Below are 25,492 nucleotides of genomic sequence, written 5' to 3' on the forward strand. Positions count from 1 at the left end.
GAGCACTCTATACAGCATTATTCTTGGTGTCTATAGAGCATACACACATTCTATTTTATAAATATTCATTCATTATTGCAGTAAAAATAGTACAAGCTTTGAAATTAGATACATCAAGACTAAAATGCTAGTCCTATCATTATTAAGGAGCATAACCTAATGAGCCTCATTTTTATGTAGAATTTTTCTCTTTGAAATTTTCTTCTTTATTGATATTAATCATTTTGCAATTTTCTTATGCTCGTTACATATTTTCAACTGTCCATTTTCTTTTAATTTTATTTTTTCCTTCTCCTAACCCCTAACTTGATAAAGACCTTTCAATGCATTTCATAATATTAAAAGAGAAGTATTATTTCTATTCAACTCCAAACTGAAGGAATTCTCCTCCCATAACCATTCAAATGTTTCAATAGCTATTATTATATAACTAACGCATTAAAAATTGACTTTCACATATTTAAAAAATACTAAAATTCTTTTTAAATTAGTTCTAGTTTTGCTGTTATAATCAGAAGTTAACAGTTGTTGATTTGAATTGATATCCCAAATAGTAAGAACTAAAAATGAAAAACTAAATGGACAATTAAAACAAATGTCTAAATTGGTTTATTGCCTTGTCACGCTACTTTCTGACAAAAGAAAACACTATTCCATTCACATTGAAAGGGCAATTAATATCACAGTTAATACCACAGCTACTGGGGAAAAAAGAAAGTATATTTTATATTGATTTAAATATTTGAGTAGTTTAATAAGCACTAATAAAAATCAATTTACTTTGTCTTCACAATTTTGCATTTCCAAATACTCGAGAAGAGATTATTAATAGGCATTTTCTAAAAATGACAGAAGCAAAGTAATTTTATATGGCATGATTTTTTTGAGAATAAATTATTTTCTATAAATAAAATTAAGTACTAGAAAAGGCACTTTAACTTCCAGATTATTGATTATTAAAAGAAAGTATAATTCAATTAAAAGAAAAATATCTGTCACTATGTCAGATATATAGTAGTTAACCAGTAAACTATAGAGTAATTTATTTTTTAAAGTTATGTATGGGGCACAGCAAACACTCGATATTAGTTATAATATTGTTATTACTAGGCAATATATATACCAAAGCAAATGTATTCACTAGACCAACATGTCTAAGAGATATAATGCCTGGTAAATTAATCTTAGAAGTCCTGCATCTAAAATACCTTTTAAAATTCATTCACTCATTCATTCATTCACTCACTTAATAAACAGTAAGCATCAAGCTCTCCTGGAGCTTATGGTCTAACAAAAAGACACATGTTAACACATAAACACATAATTATACATTTTACTTAATGATATGAAGAAAAAAAAAAACAAGAAACCAAGAGAGAGATTGACACAGTGAACCTAATTTACACTGTATCAGAGAAGGGTTCTTGGAAGAAGTGTTAAATTAGATCTAAAAGATGAATAGGAGTTAGAAAAGAAGGGAAAATAAAATCCCAGAAAATAGTAATTAAGTAAATGAGATCATGAGCAAAACAAAGCAAAACAAAAAGTCATAGTCTTATTGAAGATCTAAAAGAAAGCTTTTAGTGAGAGTAAGACAAAGTGGAACAAGATGCGGTTGCTCAGGTAAGAAGGAGACAGACCACTTATGGTTGCACGGGTTATGATAAAGAGTTTTTAGTTCATTGTAAGGGCTTTATTTTTCTGCCACTGAAGAGTTTAAGTAGATAACTGACATGATCTGATTTATGTTTTTTAAAAGATCACTAGAGAATTTACATAAAAGACGGCAGAAAGAACATTTTTAATATGTTAAACTATCCTTCCTCCCTCAAAACCCACTGAAAACAACAAAAAACGCCAAAAGAAGAAAACATCATCTCCAATGAAACAAGGAAAGAACCACAACCACAAACTGCAAAATATGAAGATTACCTTCCAAATACTGAGGAACTTTGGAGTAAAAAAAAAAAGATGTTGAGAGATGACCAAAACAAAAAACAAAAAACCTCCTCAAACCTCAAACGTTGGTCAGGCTACAGATAGCTAAAAGTATATTAGTCCTGAAAGTTCATTCCAACAATCCTTTGACTACAGTAATGAGCTTTAAGGAAATGAGAAAGCCACAGGCAATATCACTATTCATAGAGCCTGTGATATAAAGGGGTTCATAACATACTCTACATGAAAATGAGAGGAGCTACATCTCTGGTTAGAGGACAAAATAAATATGGTAAATGGTATTTGAGGCAGCAATCTAAATTTGAATTTGTGTACTACTACACTTTACTTCCCTTTGCCTTTACCTATACTACTTTAAAACAAATAGTGGCCCAGATAGAGTTGTGTTTATTTAAAAAATGAGTAATAACCAGAAAGAAGCCTGCAATAGACCTATTTATAGATATTGAGGAGAGGAGGAAGTGTGAGGACAGAAACAAATTAAAAGTAGATGAAAATCATTTACAAGAAGAATTACTCTATGCAACAGAGAAAAAGAATTAGTCATACAGTTCACTATATATTCAAAAATTTCAAAATGCCAATTTTCTATCAAAAGAGAGCTCAAAGAAGAGTTACAAAATACAAAAATAACAATTAAGTTAATGAAATGTGAACCAAAAGAGCTTACAAAAATATGAAAGAGCAAAAAAGGAACCATTATAGATGAGTCATGTCAAAAGCAATAAAAGCTGATTAAATATAACTGAAAAATCAATAAAGGAATACGGATGCAGGATAACTGAATTCACACAAAACGAAATGGAAAAGAGCAATCAGATAGACAAAATTATAGAGAAGATAATAAATAATTTGATCACAAAGGATATTCAACATATACATATTGGTATACCTGGAGAAAAACATTAAAAATGGAAAAGAAAAACACTTGAGAATATAAAAGGAGACTTTTCTATAATAGAATAAAAATAATCTTCAGATCAAAAGAGCACCAGAAAAAGCTGATATAGGACCTACTAGGTTTGATGAACCTCAATGATAACAAAAGAACTGCATGAGGATACAGAAGAATAAAATCAACCACAAGTAGAAAACATTAGGCTGCCCTCAGACTTCACACAGTAACATCTACTTTCAGAAGCAGTGGAACAGTCTCTACAAAGTTCATCATTTCACCACCATTCAACCTCCTATAAGCTTTCTAAATTTACCTTTAGACTTCTACACTATGCTGAAGTAAGATTCTCAAAGCTGAACAATTACTTTCTCATCAGAAGATCCAGTGGATTTCCTCCACTTTTCCTCAGTCCTCATCTTCTTTGACTTCTCTAGCTTTTGGCACTGCTGATCAATTTATTCTCAAAACTCTCTTCTTTGGCTTTTGTGATAGAGGACTATGTAGTCTTTGCTCCCATCTCTCTGACTATTTCATCACATTTCTGCTTTTTTTCTTCGATAACCTCAAAGTAAATATTTTTGGATCTTGACCTTATGCCAAACTCCTTCCCTTGAAAATTACCCAACCCTACAGCTTCAATTACAATGTTGATGGGAAGACTCCCAAATCCATATCCCCTAATGACCTCTCTTTTTCACTTCAGCTTCTTCAATTTTCCCAATAGCTTACTGAATTGCCAATAGTACATTAAATGTTTTAACGTAGTTTCTTCTCCTAAAATCAACTTCCTTTCTTAATTATTGTTTTTAGTAATGGCATTACCATTCTCTCAATTCACAGGCTTAAAACTGGAGTTGTCTTTGATTCTCTTTGTTTTTGTTTTTGTTTTTGTTTTTTCTTGGTTGGGCTCTAGGTCTAGTTAGTTCTACCAAACTCTCCTTTAAAATATCTCCTGAATCCTACCTTTCCTTTGCATTTTCACTGGTGTCATCCTAGATAATGTGCTAGTCTGCTAACATCAAGATAACAGGAACTGCCCGTCTGGGCATTGCTATCAGATTGAATTTCCCATTAATATATCTGCTTAAAAACCTACAAAATTCCCCCACCAAGAACAAGATAAAGTTAGAACTATCAGTTTGACAATTAAGATTTTAATCTGACATTTAGCTCGGGTCTTATATTTGCCTAACATTATTTAGCCTAACATTGTGAAAGAGTTTAAGCTTTAGAGGAAAAAACCAGGCTCCAAATCCTGGCTCTATCATTTATCAGTAATATGGTTATGGACAAGTATATTAACTTCTCTGGACATCAGTTTGTTCACCTGAAAAATATGGATAATAATACCAACCTCACAAAGTTCTTCTAAGATAAGGAATGTAAAGGGCATGGTAGATTATCTGCCACAAGGTAAAAATTCAATAAATGAGAGCTATCATGCTGTTTTTCCTATATATAAAAAAAAGTATACCAATTCCTATCACTTACCAAAATAGTATCCATTCTTTGAGGCCTAAGTTATAACTAACTTTGTCCACAAGAACCTAACCTGAACAGCTCAGCCTTAAGTGATCTTTCATAGAGGTCTCTTCAAAAAATATTCTTACCTTTGAACATTTGTACCCCATAGACTTAGTTTGTATCTATCTCTCAGTGGCATTTTTCTTACTTTACCATGAGATATAGTTATAAATGTATTTGTATCCCTGTTATTGAATGCAAGCTCCTTCTGAGCAATGACTGTGTCATATATACTCTGTGCTCCTGCTCTGCCCATAACAGAGACTAAGTAAATTTTTGTTGAATATTATTGCTTCACCTACCAATATTGAAATGACAACTTTTGGTTTTCTAGAAGAGATTAATGTCATCTCATCATACTGTTTTGCATAAATGCTTTCCATAACTATTTGTTTAATATGATCTACCCAGTAGCTGAGTTTTATTACTAATATGTTGATAATTAATTGACATAGGTGGAAAGTTTATTTCTCTGTAATAATCTATTCCTCAGATTTTATTTTAAAATATTTAAAGATTCATTCTAATAAGAGTTTCTCAATATCTAAAAAATCCCTTTGAGTAATAACCACAAAGGAAATATAAGCTAAGCAAGTGGTATCATCTCTCATTCTACATTCTATGGTTTCTGAAACTAAACCAATGACAAATTTTATTTTCATCAAATAAGGAAATACTTAAGGTATATTTAGTCTTCTTGCAATTAAAATAATTAATTTCTAAAAACATATAGGTCGATTATTTAAGGTATGCAATTATGAAAGGCATAACCATAATGTTTCTAATGTCATTATTTTAAATAGCTTTAAATAAGTTTAAAATTATTTAAAAATTTTTTCAAAGGTACATCTGTAATTGCACTTACACGACAAAAGAATTTCAGAGCTCAAAAAATCAGTGTATTTTCTCATGATTTTGTTTGTACATTATTAAGTAGGGGACTTCAGTGAATTTTCCATTGAATGAACCGATAGGCTGACAGGCTAATTTTTGTATTAGGTAACTGGAGCTTTTATTCACCCATAAATATAAATTGACTATATCATTAAAGATTAAATGAAATATGTTGCTCTTCATGGAAATTAAAATATTTCATTTAGAATGATAAGGTAATAGTTTGACTTTTCCCAATGATTCACTACAAAATTTATATTTATCTACAATAAATTTTGCACTCTATTTTAATTCAATGGATACTACTGTACTGAAAGGCTATTTAATTGATGTATCTAATCTACTATAACTTTTATATCCTTCTCTTAACATGCCTATGCATAAGCCTATGTTTTCTTAAAGGCAGAATGATGATCTATGTTTAGCGGTTGAATTACTGGTTGAATTTCAACTGAACAAGAAAAAAACATAGCTTACTCACCACTTTACCAGAATTAAGTAACCTCTTCAGCCTGGCAATAACCCTCTTCCAGCCCCCCTTAAAAAGTATAATATTTGAGCCGGGGCTACATTCTGGTTGGATGTGTTATAGCAACCATAAATTCAATCACCGTTGCCAGGATACATTTCTGAGACAGATCTTATCTGTTCTTTATTGTTTAATCTAGAGAATTCCTTTTGAAACGTATAGCAAGTTAGTGCATTAAGACATAAACAACAACGACTTACGGGAGGTCCAGTGTCCCCTTTTGGCCCTCTCAGATTCTCCATTTCGAGCATTGTATTAAGGTCCTCATAATAATAATAATCATAAAGCTCAGTTTCATAGCTATATTCGCTGGGATAAGTAGCATCAGGATTGAATTCACTCTCCTTCCTTAAATCAAGGTGATTATCCACAGACGGCTCATCTGTCACTCTGTATAAGGTTGTATTTAAAATATGTTGCAGTTCCATGAGTTCATTAGTATGTAGACTTGCTCTGATGGCCTTCTTGAGATTAGTAACTGCATCTTGTTTTCTTTGTGGAAGAATAGACGATATCTTCTTAAAAAGCGACAGGTCAGTTACTCTATCATTATATTGTGTTATATTGCTGGTCACATTTAAGAAAGAACCAAATTTCTCACTGCTATTTGTTCTTGCCTCACTGAAAAGATGATGGGTAACTGATAGGCTTAAATTTGTCTGAGGATGTTTCTTGGTGATCATTTCTTTGTCCTGAATCCCATGGTTCACAAGATCCACAGCAGAGAGATCCCCTGAATGAAGAGAAGTTAACTGAGATCTTGATATCTGGTGTTCTTGTTGTTTATACACTATTGCAGATTCATTGTTTATGATATTTGGAACATTTTTGCCTTCAGTAAATGTGTCCTCTGACAGTACTTTTTCACCAAATTGTTTGGATAAGGGAGAGTTTTCTGGTATCTTAGCTGGTACCACAGTTGTATGAGGAAGGCTTATCCCACGGTGACACTTCTGTTTCATATATCTGCAATAGTTTGCAGATGCTTCTACAGAAGGAATAATATCCAACTGACATATTATTCCTTCAAAATGGACAGAATTATTATTCATACTTCCTAAGTTAAACACACTGTTAGAATCAAAGGTCTGAACTTCCGAAAGAGTCTCTTTGCTAAAATATTTGTTGCCACACTCAACAAACATTGAGACAACTTGATGTCTAATAGTAATGGCAAATGAGTGCCATTGCTCATCATGAACACTGTAGTTGAAAAACGTAGACTGCTTTCCTCCAAGGTATACCACTAATTTTTTAGGTAATAATTGGACTCCTAATTGCAGTCTATTTTTATGTCTAATGCTGAAGAGAAACGCATTGTTTACTCTATGTGACTGTAACCCAGTTAATATTGTAAATGGCTGTTCTAAGTTGACTGGTAAAATTTTCATGAGAGGTGACTCAATATAAGCATCATTTGTTAAAATGACACCTGATTCTGTTAAATGGACCCCCTGAGGTAATGGTGTAGATGATGATGGTACAGCAGTCACTGATGTTGAATGTCTTACATCTTTGCCTCCAAGGCCTAGTTGATGAAGAATATCTATGCCTAGAAATTAAAAAGAGAGAGAGAAAGAGAAAGAGAGAAAGAATCTTACTCTTATGCATTCACGTGTTCATATAAATGTTTGAGTATGAGAAAATCTTCCTTGTCTGTATCAACAGTAATCCCTGAAATAAGCATCCTCTATTAATAACTAATTTCCAGTTAATAAGAGATACAGAGAGGGGGAATAAATGCTATACTCAATAATATGAAAAATGTACACACACAGGTACACACTAATATCCCTAAACTCAAATTCAATTAATGTGTTCTCTCATTTTTTCTCAATCAATTAGAAATCTTATTTATTACACCAATGAATATACATGTTCAAAGATTCCCAGATGTTATTTACTTCTTTAATTTAAAACTTAAAATTTTATAACTTCTATGTTAAAGAGAAACTGGGGACATACTTAACAAAAAGACATTTGTAACTTGGAAATCATTTTATAAATTAAATTTATGCAATCCTTTAAACTGTAATTTTTCAGGCTTTTTTCCCTTTTAGCCTTACGTATGAGCTCTCCCTTTGCCTAATACTTTAAGTGTGTCCTACACATAAAGTACTCAGTCACCTTCATATCTCCTGGACAAGTGAACTATTCTTTTTCTCTCCCTTCTAAGTTTCTCTCTCTCCCATTTTTTCTTAGTCTTCTAATTTTTATACAAATAATCTGTAATTTTTTCAATAATATAGATAGTTACACAATAGAGATTTTATTTAACTATGGATTTATTTTTTATTGCAATGTTTCTGATAGTATATTGCTTATCTCCCTCACCCAATTGTAAACTCTTGTAAGACAGAGTCTTTGTCTGATCCATTATCGGATATCTACTATACCTGCCTTGCAAATAGTTCTATAATTTCTGAATGAATGAATTTGCCCCACCACAATCTAATCAGATGTCACATTTATCTCTAGAGCCCTATACAATTAAATGCCATATGTAAAGAATGATAAATACTTTTTAAAGATACAGAACAGCTTAGTCAGCCATATGATCTTTAATATTCTTTTGGTTAAAAATTTCCCATCTGTATCTTTGTACATATGTAATCATTTCCAACAAGAAATGTCAAAGAATTGTTAATTCATAATTGTGATAAAGAAAAATAAAAGTTTTTAAAGATTATCCAGGAACACAGTACCTCATCTTAGTTTTCCTTTTTTTAGGAAATTAGTCAATATTTGATAATTCATGTTTATTACAAATAGCAAACATAATGGCAAATGTCAGACCCAAGTCTGACAACTATTTACAACAAAAAAATAATTACTGAATATCACTCTTATATAATCTAGCAATACACTTAAAATGTTTTCTCATTGGAGAGCTCTACAAAACACATATGTGTTTTATTTTAAGGTTAGAGCAAACATTTCTTTATAAAGTAGTTGTAATTTAATAATAGTTTTATATGTTTGTATTTAGGTACAAAGATCAGTATCAAAGCTATTATATAACAGTGTCTCTCAAACTTTTCCACCAAAATATTCCTAACAGCAATTTAGAATTATATGCTTTTCCAGGATTTGGGGAAATATTTTAAAGAGGACTCATAAAAACACAAAAAATATCTTTAACTTCTCACATTTCATAATTGCAATTTATAAAAATTTTTAATTTTATACCATAATATAGCTATGGTTATTTTAATATAAAACATGAATTACCCGCTAAATCAGTGAACTAGTCCCATCCCCAATCTTCAATGAAAATTTATATTCCTGAAACATATACCATGTTTAGTCTGTGACTTTGGATACTCTTACCCAATGCTACCTGCCTTTAAGGGTATGTACATCTCAACATGAGAAGTAAATTATGGAAGAAACACTGCTACTTTGAAAAATCACAATCCTTAAAGTATATATATAATCATAAAGTATGTAAAAGTTATCATTCTATGGTGCCAGATAGGCTATTTTACACAAAGCAAGAGTCATACTTATGTAGTATGATATCAAGGGCTGCCCCTTACCCAAAGAAAACCTCTCCTTGCATTTAACAATAATCCCGGCTATCTACTGCCTCAAATTTTTGATTCTGTTAAAAGAAAAATTATTGGAAAGAGTATTATTTGAAAACTTTAGAATACATATATGTGTTATATATATGTGTATTTACTATTCAATAAATGTCTTGTTATTGAACCATCGTTGCAGTCCTAAAAAAAATTTACTTTATGGTTATATATTATTCTTTTGATATATTACTGGATTCTTAAAGAATAACTTATGTAGAATTATTGCATTAATATTTCAGCTAAGACTGGTCTGTAGTTTTCCTCTTGATGTACTATCTTTATCAGACTATACTACTGAAGTTTAATTGTTTTCTATGGCATAGAACAGTTTAATTATCTTTAAAATTATCTTTTTTCTCAAAAGTTACATAAAACTCAGCTGTTAACCAAACTTATCATGTTGGCTTTTTCATTGATAGCTCTTCATTCACTTTCTTAATCTTTTATGTTCATTGATTTATTCTAATTTTCAACTGCATCTTGAATAAATTTTAGAAATTCATATTTTTCTATGAAATAATATCTTTCTTCTAAGCTTTCAAATACCCAAAGATCTTCATGTAATATCCCCTTAAAATCCTTTTTGTCTTCCTGTTTCTTTGGTTTTCTGTATAATTTTCCAATTTTAAATATTTTGCTTTATTTGTTCTTAAGTCAGTACCATTATTGGTCACTACAAAAGGGTAGACTTTGGATTTTTCTTTCTTTTCTACTATTTTTGTCAGTTTTTTTATATCATTAATTTAAATATTTGTATTAATTATAGTATCCTGTTTTCTGTTGGTTTATTTTCCTTCTAATTTCTAAAAATGAGTAGTTGGTTCTTTATTTATAAAACTGAAGCTATAAATTTTCTGAGTATTACTTTAGCTGTATTCCACAGGTTTTGATATGTGGTATGTATTTTCATTTTTGTTGACTTTCTAGAAACTATGTAACTTTTACTTGTATTTTTCCATTGATTCAAGTGATTTAATAAAAATTTTTAAAATTTCCTATTAGAAGGGTTTTATTTGTTTTCTCATTGAATTATCAAAATCTAACTTAATAGCATTGTGATAAGAGAATAGTGTCTAATCTGCACTTCCTATTTCTGAAACTTAGCTTATTAAGTGATCTGTTTCCTTCAATAAGCACTTGCAAAGGTGTTTCAGGGTAGAGGATTTAAAACCAGTTAGCTGAAATTTATTATTTATATCCTGTATATCCTTGTTTACTTTTACACAATTCATCTGTCATAAACTAAGAAGTAAAGAAAGTCTCTTACCACTAGTATGCTTACTTAGCCTTTTATTTCATGTGGTCTTAAGTTTTATGAATATTGATGTTATGGTTATTATGGATACATAGTCATAATATTCATATATTTACTGGATATCATACCTTTTGGAATTATTAAAAATACTACTATGTGTGGTTTATCATTTTGGGGGGTATAATTTTTACTTATCTGGTATTAAAACTAAGTCCCCATTCTCCAACTTCCTTTTTGTTTGCATTTGTCTGATATACCTTTGCCCATGCTTTTATATCTACTTTGAAACACTATGTTTTAGGTAAAGAGGAAAGAGCTTGATTTATTTTGTGATCTAATCTGAAAATTTTTTTCTTTGAATATCAAAATTAAATCTATTTACATTTATTGATATGATGGTTTGCTTCATCTGTTATTTTACTTTATATTGTTTTCTCATTTTTATTTTTTTAAGTCTTTCATTATGTACTTTGTTTCTTTTGCTTCCCTTTTATATGTAGTTCTTTGGAGATTTAGGAACGTTTGTATTTTTATTACAAGAGTTATCTTTAAAATTGTTAATGTATACAATATCCCTAACCCTCTTTATTTGAACATATCTCTTACTTCTTTCCTATAAACAATGTTTCCTTTTCCTTTTCTCCCTCTTCCGTCTTTTTCTCACCATCTTATATTAGTCAATAGGATTATTTTTCTTAGTATTTACCTTTTTATTATTAAACATCCTTATAGTATTTTTATTGCATTTATCAGCTTTGGATAATATTATTTTATTCTCAAATTCTATATGTGAACTAACCATCAAAATTAATCCACTTCCTTTCATCTCTCTCTTCTCCTCCCACTTTTTGGTGGTTATACCATTCCTATATTGTTAGTTTGTATGGCATTGATATTCTGTTCTGTTCCCACACTGTGTTCAGATAAACTGAGCCAGTTTTTTGCAGTCGATTTCTCAGTCATTTCCTCTTTGCTGAAGTTTATCCTCTATTAGTTTTCACAAGAAGGGTTCATGGGAACATTTCCTGAGTGACTTTTTAGATGTTTGTTAGTAGCCTTATATCTTAAGTTTCATTGGATATAAAATTCTTTGCTGACATTGTCTTTTCTTGAATATCTTGTGGATATGGATCCACCATCTTTAGGTGTTGAATGTTAGGATAGAAAAATCTGAAGTTGGCTTATTTTTTTTCTCCTTCCAAATGTCTTGAATTTTTACCAGCATGCCCAAAAGAACTGTTCTTTATCTTTGAAGTGCAGTGATTTTATTATGATATGGCTTCATTTTGACCATTCTGTATAAATGTTTCCAGGCACGTAGTATGCCCATTGTTGTATAGACTCAGGTTTTTTTGTTGTTGTTCTTTTGTTTGTTTGTTTTTACTTCAGCAAAGTTTTCATGAATTATATCCTTGAATATTTGTTCTATTTATAGTTTTGGTTTTCTTCTTCAAAAATTCCTCCTATGATTATGTTGAATCTCCACTGCTATCTTCTACATCTATAATTTCTCTGTAATCTTTTAAAGAATGTTCTTCAGTTCTGTTTGTTGACTTTCTCATTTCTATCTTTCTTGTGTTTCCTACAATGTTTAATGTCTCTTTGTGCTCCTTCCAATTTCATTGGATTTATAAAAAGATTTTGTTCCTACAACTTCTTTCCTGAGTTCTACAAGCTCACAATTCATATCCTTTTAATGTCTTGCCATCACTTTCTTTTACTGAGTTCTTATATTTCTACTTTATGATCTTCCTTCATAGAAGTGATTTTTTTATGTGTGCCTTCTCATTTTTGCTGTTTTTATCTACATTTTACTTTGTCCTATCTTTCTATTTATTCTGTGCCAACTGCTTGTAGTTACGTATTATTCTGTAACCCAGCAATTTATAGAAGAGAGAGAAGACAGAGGGCTATGCCTTCCAAATCTCAAAACCCAAAGGCTGTGTTTCAGTATTACCAGGCTCCTTTTCATATAGCTCCTCAACATATCCCCACCTTCTTCTCTAAATCAATCCTAGCCCAGGAGAACGCAAGCCCTGTTCCCAACCTCTCACTCTTTTTCCCCTGAATCTACTCTCGGTATATGCTTCAGAATGAATCCTTCACCTCAAGAAGTAGAGTTTGCATTTTCTGAAATCTGTTTCCACTGAGTAATTTAGCTATTATCTGCGCTTCTTTCTTGGACTTCCTTCTTGGCAGCTTCGGTCCTCCCCAGATCCTGTAGCACTTGTTTTGTGCAAGGGCTAAAGATTAAGTACTTCAGGGTGAGCTGACACCTTCAGGAAGTTTGGTTTTGCTGTTGCTCTCTGAAATCTTACTATTAACTTTACTCCATACAGTACCTGTTTTTCTCAAATTATTTTGAGAGCTTGCAGATTATATCAGTCCCCTAGTTTTGCTGAAAATGAAGTTTTCAGGTTTATTTATTATTTCATTCACCTTGTCTCTTTTCTATGATATCCATAAACAAAAGTGGGAAGATAATATCTCATGATTTCAAGTTTATACTTAAAGTCTACACCCATTTCACAGATAAAGAATGTGAAGCCAATAGAGATTAAATAACTTGGTCAAGATCACACAGTTGATAAATGGTAGAAATCAATTTGAGCCCAATCAGTCTGACTTCAAAGTCTACAATTTTTCCCTGCCAGGCTGTCTCACAGCCACTATATTCTTCACACCACTTCACATTCCCCGTGGTAAGCCTCACTAATTAATCATGACAGGGTTATTTTTTCCCCCAAAGAAATCTCAAGGAATAGTGGGGGAATATTCTCTAGTTAGCCACCAGAGTCAGTACTGGAGGTGAAATCTAGTTGTTATTCTAATTTTAAGCTTTTGTGCCTTAGTGTGACTATGTTTAGCAAAATCTTTGAGCAGATGTTGACAGAAGAGAGACTAAAGAACTCCTAAGGATAGAAGGAACAGATGAGAGGGGTGGGGAGAACAAGAGAAAAAAGAAAAAGGTTTCTACTAGAGGACAGATTCTTTAACAATAATTTAGGCCTGACCCTGGATATCACTAAATTACAATTTTGATTTAAATTCAGATATTTGATACTAGTGAATACAACAAGGAAAAACTTAGCTGTCTACAGTAAATTACTTGTTTCATGAGTGTCCCTAACTACAAAATCAATCCTGTTTGTGTAACTAAGGAAATCAGTTACCATTTAAAGCATACTGATTATTAACCAGGCACATTATTCAGTGCTTTGTATTTATTTTAAAGAATAAGAAAAATAGCAGCACTTATGAAATTCTAATGTACTATGCATTGGCTTAAGAACTTTACTATATTAAGCCATATAATTCTCACAACAACACTATGAAGTAAATTCTTTTGTTAACACCATCTGACAGTTATGAAAACTAAACCATGGAGATTTTAAACAATTTTCCAAGGTCACCCAACTAGGAATTGCAGAGGTGGAATTTGAGTGCAGGCAGTCCTGTAGAGCCAATCTCTTAGCATGATAAATTTTAGGAATGCATATGGCACCTAATAGCGGAACTGATTTTGTCTCCTTCACCTATTTACTTCTTAAATGGAGAATAAATTATGTTGTTACCAAGACAACGCCTTGCTCTTTTTTTTACTGTAAACACCAAGCCTAATGACTTCATCCAAACCATGGTTTTGATAACCACATATGCTGACTCACAAAACCTCTCTTCTGGGCTTGCACATCCAATTGCCTATTGAATTTATCCAGTGGAGATTAGATGTCCCACAAGCACTTCTAACTCAATACATCTTCCCCCTAAACTTGTCTTCTTACTTTAGTCCCTTTCTCAGTGAAAAGCCCTACTACCACAACAGCTTCCAGAGTAATTTTTTTATAGTGTAAATTATATCATGTTACTTTCCTGAACAAATCCTCCAGCATTTACCATTACACTAAAAATATAATTCAAACTCTTTGCATGGTGTATGAGACCTATGTTATCAGCTTCCTTCTTACCTCTCTGATCTCATATCTTTTCATTTCATCCCACCTTACTTTGCTCCAGCTAAACTGGTCTTTTCTTACTCCTTAAAACCATGAAACTCATTTTTAAGTCATAATATCTGCATTTACTGTTCTCTCTGCTTATAATACTCTAAACACTTAATTCATTCAGATCTAGGCTCAAATATGACCTCCTCAGAGAGGCCTTCTCTGACTACATTACCTAAAATACAAAATAGCCTCCTTGCCCCAATTGCTTCATTTTTTCTTCACAGCACTGAAAACAGAGGGAAATCCATCATCCATACTGCTGCTAGAGAAACTTTTCTAAAGTATAGAACAAAATGAACATTTAGTTCATGATTCTCCCTCTTTTAACACATCAGTAATTCTCACAGCTTTTAGTACAAAACTCAAACTTCTTGTTTCAGCCCTCAGGCCCTTAATGATCTAATTCCTACCTGCATGTCCAGTCTCACATCCTAATAACTTTTCTCTTTTTAGTTTATGCTAAATGTCAAAGGTGATTTAAAAAACAAAAACAAAAACAAAAACAAGAGATCAGAACAGGAAGAATATAGAAAAAAAGGATCACTCTCAGGAAGATCGTTCATACTAGAAATAAAAAGGAACCATTAAATAAGGAATAAAGAATCCATGCTCTTTCGGCCTGTGCATATCTTATTTAAAAAAATATTTTTACCACTTTCCAACCTCTCACTCCCTCATTAAGAGATTCTGACTTCATTCTAAAAAAATTTTTACACTGATTTTTGCATAGAACTTTGTGTGTCTATGATAGATTTTATGAGGCTAAGCAGATTAGCACATTTAAGAAGATTCTTATAATTCTGATTAGTATGGTAGCCTTATTGCAAAACTGTCAAGTAATACAAGTAAATCACTGGAGACTTCATCTTGATTCTACTTTTTCAAACTCCTTTTTTTTCCACCGTTTCCACTACTGCACCCAATGCCACATGCTACTTGTGTAGTAAAGAATTTAAACTGCCCAAAGAACAGTCTTGTCTTTGCCCTCAGCTCCTGGGAAGTAATCTATAAGCCTTAAAATGTCTTGCCTGGTAAAAATATATTTGTTTATTGGGCCACACCAGATAGGCTAACAATGTGATTTATGGTGAGGGCTTTGGGTCATGTGCTATCAGTTCAACCTCCAGAGGGACTGAAGACTGAGGTCAGCTACATGAGCAGTCAATCATGTCTACATGGTAGAGCCTCAATAAAGACTCTGGACACAAGGGCTCAGGCAAGCTTCCCTGGTTGGCAATACTCCATGCATATTGCCATGTATCTTTGCTGGGAAAGTAGACACTGACCATGACCCCACTGGAAGTCCACATATGGGACTTCCCTATGCCCTACCCCATGTGTTTCTTCCTTGGACTGATTTTAATCTGTATCCTTTTCTGTAATAAACCATAACTGTGAGTAAAACAGATTTTCCTGAGTCCCATGAGTCCTTCTAGAGCACTGATGAAGCTGAAGGTGGTCTTGGGGATCCTCAAACTTGTAGTTAGTGTCAGAAATAAGGACGGTCTTAGAGACTGCCTCCTAATTTACACTAGCCCTTACACAATTTTGTCTTAATGATATATTTGCTCACTCCATGGCATTCCACACTCTCAATATTTTTTTTCTTTTCCTTGAACGTCTTACCATATCGAAGCCTATTTGTTTTTGTTTTTTTAATCCCATTTTTTCAGAGCCCTGTTAAGTAAACTGCTTCGTATCAAGTTTACTCATCTTATAAGACTCGGTTCAAGTGTTATGTCCTCATTAAGCCTTTAGTGAAATTTTTGTTTGTTGTTGTTTTGTTATACACTAATGACAAATATTTCCTTTCTCATACGCTAACAAAACCAGTCTTCCAAGCTTGCAAGGCTGATGCTGAGATATAGACACTCCAATTTCACTTGCCTTTTATTTGAAACTTGTAGACAGTATCAATAATATCGCTAGTTAGAAGGAAAGAGGGGAAGAGGAAAGAAAAGAGAGAGATGGAAGGAGAGAGATAGGAAATGGGGAAAGGACGGAAATTTGAGAAGAAGGGGAAAAGAAAGAGAGGAAAGAAAAAAAGGAGAAATTGAGTCTCAGCAGATAATAAAACTGACTCATACCCAGGTATTTGACTCTAACTCTGGTGGCTATATAATTGACTCTGTGGTGGAATAGCATATGCCTAAATAAACAGACATGGGAGAGCTAACAGTTACATTTGTTTTACAAGTATAGAGAACCAAAGAAACATTTTACCTGTCAATCCCAACATTATTCTATCACAAACTGGAGAAAGAAGGGTAATGCCATATTTATTCCTCAAAATGTAAGGTCTCTTACATTTCTTAGTAATTGATAGCTTTAAAGTCTTTTTAAAAAGTTATAAAATTTTAGATTAAAAGTACAGAATAATATCACTTAGAATATAATAAGTTATAGCGTTAACTCATTATTAAAGAACTAAATTAATATAACATAGCACTTAATTATAATGAACTCTCAGTTAAGTCCCAAAAGTTATATTCTTTCTAGTAGATAAGGATGAAAAAATAAAATAATTGCTTAAAATAAAATTACCAAAGCTGTAAGCAAGAAAGATTATACAAGTCTAAACACATTTTTCTTTTCTTTGCATATTTACCAAATTGACTAAATTATCTAGAAAATTACCCAATATCTACTTTCTATTGTTCTATGTGGCTTCAGCAAAATAGTACCAGAATCAAGACTCAAATATAGGCTTCCTGACTGCCAGCTCACTGAGTTAAGGAACAAAAGGAAGTTGTCTCAATCCAACTATTTTGTTTTATTTTATTTTTTCAACATTATGAGTTTATGGGGAAAAAAAGATCTGGAGCATTCTTTTTTTTTTCCTACTAAAATTTACTGCATGCTCATCATATAACAAGCATGCAATAAAGACTTTACATATGTTTTTTCATTCGATCCATACAACTACCTTATGTAGTAAGAACTATTATTATCTTCACTTTAGAATTGCTGAAAATGAGGCACAGAGTTTTTAAGGAACTTACTCAAGGTCACACAGCTAGTAAGCACTGGAACATGGACATTAACCCAGGCTTCTGTCCCCAGAACACCTGTGCTTTAGCACCACTGTCACAATGGGTATGTGAAAAGTGGCAACTGTGACTTTAAAGTATTCTTAATGTAAATAATAGATCTATTCTGAATAAAGAGATGAAAGCAAACTTATATACAAAATGAGAAATGAAGCTTTAACTTATGTAAAAAAATTTCAAGTGTCCATAAAGGAGTTTGGGCAGAAAATACTTGGAGTTACTGAAGCTAGATACTTGGAGTTACTGAAGCTTGGAGTTACTGAGCTTCTTCTCTGTTAACAATAAACATGTTTTAGATTAATTTTCACAGGAAATACTCTTGTGGAGATGAGTATTCTACACTGGATTTCTACACATGTGGTTTTCACACCTAGGGATCTGTGTATGTTGAGAACCAGCTACATTTCTTGTATAATGTAAGTTATCATGTACAGGGGTTAAATTTATGCCAATCTCATTGGCAGCCAGCCCACCAACAATGACAGAGTAATAAGGGAAGTAGACTGTATCAGATAAGGGATCTATATCTGTCAAATACTAAAGAAATGGAGCCTTAAATTATTATTACTTGAAGTTACATCACTTATTTTTAGGTTATACTAAAACTTCATTATAAAACAAATACAAAATTTATATTATCAGTTGTGTTAAGACTTAAAGGAATAACTGAGAACATGGCAAATAACAGATATTTATCTCTGCTTAGTCTTAAAATCTCACTAAAATGAGAATAAGGAAATATGGTCTAAAACTACATGGGCATAGTGAATGGGTAGAAGAGACATAGCAAGTAAGAGATACAGAGAAACTTTTAAAAGATGAAAAACACATGGAGTTAGCATAGCTAAAAAAATCCTTGAACACTAAGGGCTTTGCAGAGACAGGTGCTAATGACAGGTGAGTCAATTCACATCGCAAAATCCTGAAAATGCTCAAGAATTGAAGGCACCAAATCACTGAAATCAAGAGAGAGGCAGGGAGCTTCAAATGGAGGTGGGGTTTGAAAGTACAAAAAGCTTTAAGAACATAACAGAAGATTCAAGCTTATGTAGAAACACTGAATCATAGCAGAAGATGTAAGAGAAGGACCATGAGAACAAAGGGACTCAGTTAAAATCTACACACTAAATGACGAGACGGCCCCCTCGCCCCCACGCCCACAAAAACCTCTTTATGTCACTTAACTTTAGTAACAGTGGCAACCAAGATTATATTCTACAAGTAAGATATTGGAGGATTCTTCTCTAAAGAAACTGCATAGCCTTACACATTTGTGGTCCAACAACATAATGGGCAGCTAAGACCAACCTTACTCACTCTCTATGTAAAATATACCAGTTAACAAGTCTACCCATGCAGAGTTTCCCAGCACATTTCTAGAGCTTTACATTTAAATAATAATACAAGTACTATAGACTTATAAAGAACTTTTCCAACATAAAATACAGACCAAAATAAACAAAAATTTGTGGGAAACAAAGACAATGCAGGGAGTAGAAGAAAAAATTGAGAAAACTTTTTATTTTTAGAAAGATAAGAGTATATATTGCATCAAAAAAGAAAGAACAAGATGCTATTTTTAAAAAAGCAACAATCAGAAAGCTCTTAAAAACTTAAATATAGCAGAAATAAAAAATTTAATGTTTGGAATAGTGACTCCTGAAAATCTAATATAAAATAGAATAAAAAACGATTATGGGAGAATAGAAGCTAAACATAAGACAATAAGGACCCAATCCACAAGATCCAATATCAGACCAATAGAACTTTCAAAAGAGGAAACAAATTCATCAGAGAGAAAGAACTAACATAAGAAAGTACCCAGAAAATGAAAGATATTTCCACATTGAATGTACATACTGAGTGTCCAGAGCTATAAACTGGGGAGATAAAGGACCAGTACCGGTACCAAGGTGCATTATTGTGAAATTTCAAAATATCAAGAATAAACAGAAGTTCCAGTAGAGATGGAGGGCTAGATAAAAGCAGGGTTCACTTCCTTCCACAATCACATTACAATTACCAAATTATAAAACAAACAACTTGGAGAATCATCTGAAGTCTAGCTGAACATAATACATACATCTGAAGATATAAAGAAGAAGCCACAATGAAACTGGTAGGAGTAATGCAGACACTAAGCAGGCTGGTCCTGCACCCACACGTGGCAATTGAGCACCGGGAGAGAAAGAGCAGCTGCAGAGGCCCCCCTAAGGAACACAGGGCCCTTGACCCACACATGGGCTCCCTAGCCCAGGGTTACAGTCCTGGAAGAGGAGTTCCCACAACATTTGACTGTAAAAATCAGTGGGGATTCTGGCCATCTGGGTAAGACAGAAGGAACCTGAAATCCAGATGCCTACCTTAAAGGGCCCATCCAGACTCACTTGCTCGCAAACTCTTACCCTGGGTTCTACCAGAAGATCAGCAGCTCAGGAGGTGCAAGAGACATAAGGGGAAAGACTGAGTTGTGTGGTACCAGGGCAAGAGCTGAAGGGACAGCCATCACTGTTCATTTGTCAGGACCGATTCCAGTGCAGTCTATAGATGGGCATCATCTTGCCAGTGTTAAGGCTTCTCCTTGCATGGGCCAATTCTGAAGTTGCATTGGACCAGTGAGATTGACCTGCTCTACCCCTTGTCGCCCTAGGACCCCACACCACCCAACCCACAAATTGCTCAGGGTAGGCCTCATTGCCAGACAGCCAGCTCCACACTATACCTTACCTTGGCCATGCATTTGTGGGCCGGCAGCTGCCCTCAGCTCACACTGCCCACACATGGCCCACACATTATGACAGAGACTTTTGGTGGCGAGCCACTGGTGCCAGCCCAAACTGTCTTGGGTAGATCGCTGGGGTCTGCAGGCCTGAGGCAGATGGTGACTGGCCTTGCTGTAATCTGGGACTTTTGTGGGAGCCCACGGGCTCAGCACTGGCAGCAATCTGCATTGGCCCTATGGAATTGGCTCACTCCACTGCATTGGCCAGGAAGTCTGCACACCTTACCCCAGGGACTCCCTGGGTCCCTTCCCCACCAAAATCCCGACCAAAGGCTCTTACAACTACAGAGACTTACGGGCACCTGGAAGACAGCCTCAGGCCTTGAGGTGCACTGATCCTTATGCCGAGCCGCCCGAGGGCCAGTACTGTGGGTAACCTACCTCGGCTTGTGGTGTGGTCTCTCTCACTTGCGTCCAGATCCAGCACAGACAGCAACCATTCATGGATTGCTCTGTAGCTCCTACCAGGTAGTCCTAAACACTCAAAGGCAGTGGCTGCCTTGACCTATGTGAGAGCCCCTCCCATGGGGCCCCAGAACCAACACACCCAGAGGCTGGCATCAGACTACAACAAAGCACCACTTGACTAGCCTCATAATAGGCACACTCGAAAGGTGGTCTCAACAGGTACACGAGCCTGCTGGGGTGAATTTCACTCAGTAGGGTCAGCCTCCACACAGCAGCTCAGACTTTATGGGCATGACCAATCCCCACAGCCAGTCAACCCAAAGTCAATCCCATCCAATGACATAGTAACAGCAATCAAGGATTGGCTACAACAAAAGAACACATACGACCCACACAAGGAACACATCCAGAGCACTAAGCGCACCTGATCAAGGAGACTGTGCCACTGGGCCACACAGGACACCTACTAGATAAGGCCACCTGACCAAGGCTGGAAGACATAATAAATTTTTCTAATACATACAAATGAACATTGGCACTGGAATGAGAAAACAAAGAAACATGAAAGAACAGGAGAATACTCCAGAAAAAAAATGAAACAATATGGAGGTAAGAAACCTAACGAAGACAGAGTTCAAAACACTGGTTATGAGGATGCTCAATGAACTTCGAGGGAGAATAGATCATCTCAGTGAGGACTCCAAGAGAGAGATAATAAACATAAAAAAGGACATAGAAACCACAGAAAAGAACCAGTCAGTAATGAAGAATAACATAACTGAAATGAAGAATAGACAGAATCAATAGTAGACTAGATAAAGCAGAGGACTGAATCAGCGAATTGGAATACAAGGTAGCAGAAAACACTCAACTAGAATAGTGACAAGAAAAAAGAATCAAAGTAAATGAGAAAAGTTTAAGAGACCTCTGGGACAACATCAAATACACCAATTACTGCATCATAGGGATACCAGAAGAAGAGAGAGAGCAAAGGATTGAGGATCTATTTGAAGAAATAATGACAAAAAACTTCCCTAACCTAATGAAGGAAATAGACATACAAGTCCAGAAAGTATAGAGTCCCAAATAAAGGAAACCCAAACAGACCCATACCAAGACACATCATCATTAAAATGCCAAAGCTTAAAGACAAGGAGAGAATCTTAAAAGCAGCAAGAGAAAGGCAGTTAGTTATTTACAAGATTACTCCCATAAAAACTTCAGCTGATTTCTCAATGGAAACTTCGCAGGCACGAAATATTCAAAGTGATGAAAAACAAGAACCTACGACCAAGACTATTCTACCCAGCAAAATTAAAATTAAAATTTAATTAAAATTAAAGGTGAAATAAATAAAGAGCTTCCCAGACAGGAAAAAGAACAGCAAACAAAACCCAAAGTGAGTAGAAAGAAGGAAATAATAAAGATTAAAGAGGAAATAAATGAACTAGAGTCTAGAACAACAATATAAAAGATCAATGAAATTAAGAGATGGTTCTTTGAAAAGATAGACAAACTTGCTAGACCTTTAACCATATTCATCAAGAAAAAAAGAGGACCCAAATAAATAAAATCAGAAATGAAAAAGGAGAACTATAGACTCCACAGAAATACAAAGGGTTATAAGAAAATACTCCAAACAATTATATGCCAACAAATTGGACAATCTGGAAGAAATAGATAATTCCTAGAAATATACAATCTACCAAGACTGCATCAAGAAGAAACAAAAAATCTGAACCAATCAATTACAACCAATAAAATGAAATCAGTAATCAGAAAACTTCCAAAAAACAAAAGTCCTGGACCAGATGGCTTCATAGGTAAATTTTACCAAACATTCAAACAAGAATTATCATCTATTCTCCTCAAACTATTCCAAAAAATTCAAGAGAAGGGAAGACTCCCTAACTCTTTTTACGAGGCCACCATTATCCTGATTCCAAAACCAGACAAAGTCATTACAAAAAAAAAGAAAACTATAGGCCAATATCCCTGATGAACTAATACAAAAATCCTCAGCAAAATATTAGCAAACTGAATTCAGCAATACATTAAAAATATCATACACCATCATCAAGTTGGATTTATTCTTGGGATGCAAGGATGATTCAATATTCACAAATCAATTAAAGTGATTCACCACATAAACAAATTGAAAGATAAAAACAAATTGAAAGATCATATCAATAGATACAGAAAAAGCATTCAACAAAATCTAGTATCCATTTATGATAAAAACTCTCAGCAAACTGGGAATGGGGGAACATACCTCAACATAATAAACGCAGTATTTGACAAACCTACAGTTAACGTCATACTCAATGTGTTTTCCTTAAGATCAGAAACAAGACAACGATGCCCACTTTCGTCACTTCTATTCAACATAATATTGAGATTCCTACCTACAGCAATCAGGGAAGGAAAAGAAATAAAAGGCACTTATATTGAAAAGGAAGAAGTAAAACTGTCATTATTTGCAGATGATACAACACTATATATAGAGAACCCTAAAGATTCTACCAAAAAAACTGTTAGAACTGATAAATGAATTTAGTAAAATAGCAGGATACCAAATTAATATTCAGAAGTCAGTTGCATTTTTATATAGCAATGATGAACTATCAAAAGAGAAATTAATAAATCAATCCCATTTACAATTGCATCAAAAACAGTAAAATATGTAGGAAACAAAGTAACCAAGGAGGTAAAAGACCCATTTTCATAAAATTACATCATTGAGGAAAGAAATTGAAAAAGATACAAAAAAAAATGGAAGCATATACCGTGTTCATGAGTAGGAAGAATCAATATCGTTAAAATGCTATGCTACTGAAAGCAATCTATAGATTCAAAATACCAATGTCATTTTTCAGAAAACTAGAGCAAATAAACCAAAAACTTCTATGGAAGCATAAAAGATCCCAAATAGCCACAGCAATCATGAGAAAGAAGAACAAAGTTGAAGATATCATAATACCTGATATCAAATTATACTACAAAGCAATAGTAACCAAAACAATATGGTACTAGTATAAAAACAGACATATAAGGTCAATGAAACAGAATAGAGAACACAGAAATAAATCCATTCCTATGTAGTCATTTACTCTATGATAAAGGAGGCAAGAATATGCACTGGGGTAAAGACAGTCTCTTCAACAAATGGTGTTGCCCGACAAATGCAATAGGACCACCTTCTTATACCATATACAAGAATAAACTCAAAACAGATTAAAGACTTAAATATAAGACACAAAACCATAAAATTTCTAGAAGAAAACATAAGCAGCAAACTCTCTGAGTAATGTAGTAATTTGGGGGGCTATATATCCTCAGACAAGAAAAACAAAAGAAAAAATAAACAAATGGGACTACATCACAGTAATAAGCTTTTGCACGGAAAAGAAAACTATCAACAAAATGAAAAGACAATCTACTGAAAGTGAGAATACATTTGTCCATGATACATTTGACAAGGGATTAATATCCAAAATTTCTAAAGAACTCATACAACTCAACAAGAAAAAACAAACAACCCACTAAAACAATGGGCAGAAGATCTGAATAGGTATTTCTCCAAAGAGGACATACAGATGGGCAATAAACATATGAAAAGAATCTCAAGATCACTAATAATCAGAAAAATACAAATTAAAATCACAATGAGCTATCACCTCACATCTGTCAGATTGGTTGTCATCAATAAATCAAAAAACAAAGTGTTGGCAAGGATGTAGAGAAAAGGGAACCCTTGTACATTGTTGGTGGGTACAGCTACAATGGAAAAGTGTGAATGTTCTTCAAAAAATTAAAAATAGAACTACTACCTTTTGACCCAGCAATTGCACTTCTGGGTATTTATCCAAAGGAAACCAAAACACTAGTTCATAAAGAACCATGCACCCCTATGTTCACATCAACACTATTCACAATAGCCAAGATATGGAAGCAACCTAAGTGCCCATCAGTAGACAAGTGGCTAAAGAAGAGGTGGTACATATGTGCAATGGACTATTACTCAGCCATGAAAAATGAAATCTTACCATTTGTAATGACATGGATGGACCTAGAGGGTAGTGTGCTGAGTGAAATAAGTCAGATAGAGATAGCTATAAAAACCATATGATCCATATGTGGAATCTAAAAAATAAAAAGAAATGAACAAACTAAACAAAAACAGATCACAGATATGGAGAACAAACTGTTGATTGCCAGAGAGGTGGGGGTTTGGGAGGCTGGGCGAAAAAGGTGAAGGGATAAAGAAGTTCAAATTAGTAGTTACAAAACAGCCACGGGAATATAGAGTATAGCACAGAGAATATAGTCAATATTATTGTAACGGCTGTGTGTAGTGCCAAACGGGTTCTAGAGTAATCAGGAGGATCACTTCATAAATTATATAAATGCCTAGCCATTGTACTGTATATCTGAAAATAATGTAAAAACATTTTTTAAAATAAAAAATAAAAATCAACTACAATTAAAACTAAAACAAGAATAAACAGATGATCTTAAGGGTTTAAAGAGGAAAATAAAAGAGTCACACATACAGAATCGAAAAATAGTATAATATCAGATTTCTAACTATAAGCCAGACAA

The 25,492-nt window shown here is 33.7% G+C and overlaps 1 protein-coding gene across 2 annotated transcripts in view; it reads right to left on the bottom strand.

Moving 5' to 3' along the window:
* The window catches only part of COL24A1 (collagen type XXIV alpha 1 chain), a 287,223-nt gene that overhangs the window by 249,582 nt on the left and 12,149 nt on the right, over positions 1-25,492 (bottom strand). For both annotated transcript variants that reach the window (XM_025052104.1, XM_025052103.1), the window contains exon 3: positions 6,005-7,356. The gene's annotated coding sequence lies outside the window, so the exon portion shown is untranslated. The remainder of the gene's footprint in view (positions 1-6,004; positions 7,357-25,492) is intronic.

The sequence above is a fragment of the Pteropus alecto genome, unplaced genomic scaffold (genome assembly GCF_000325575.1).
Source record: "Pteropus alecto unplaced genomic scaffold, ASM32557v1 scaffold25, whole genome shotgun sequence".
Taxonomy (NCBI): Eukaryota; Metazoa; Chordata; class Mammalia; order Chiroptera; family Pteropodidae; genus Pteropus; species Pteropus alecto.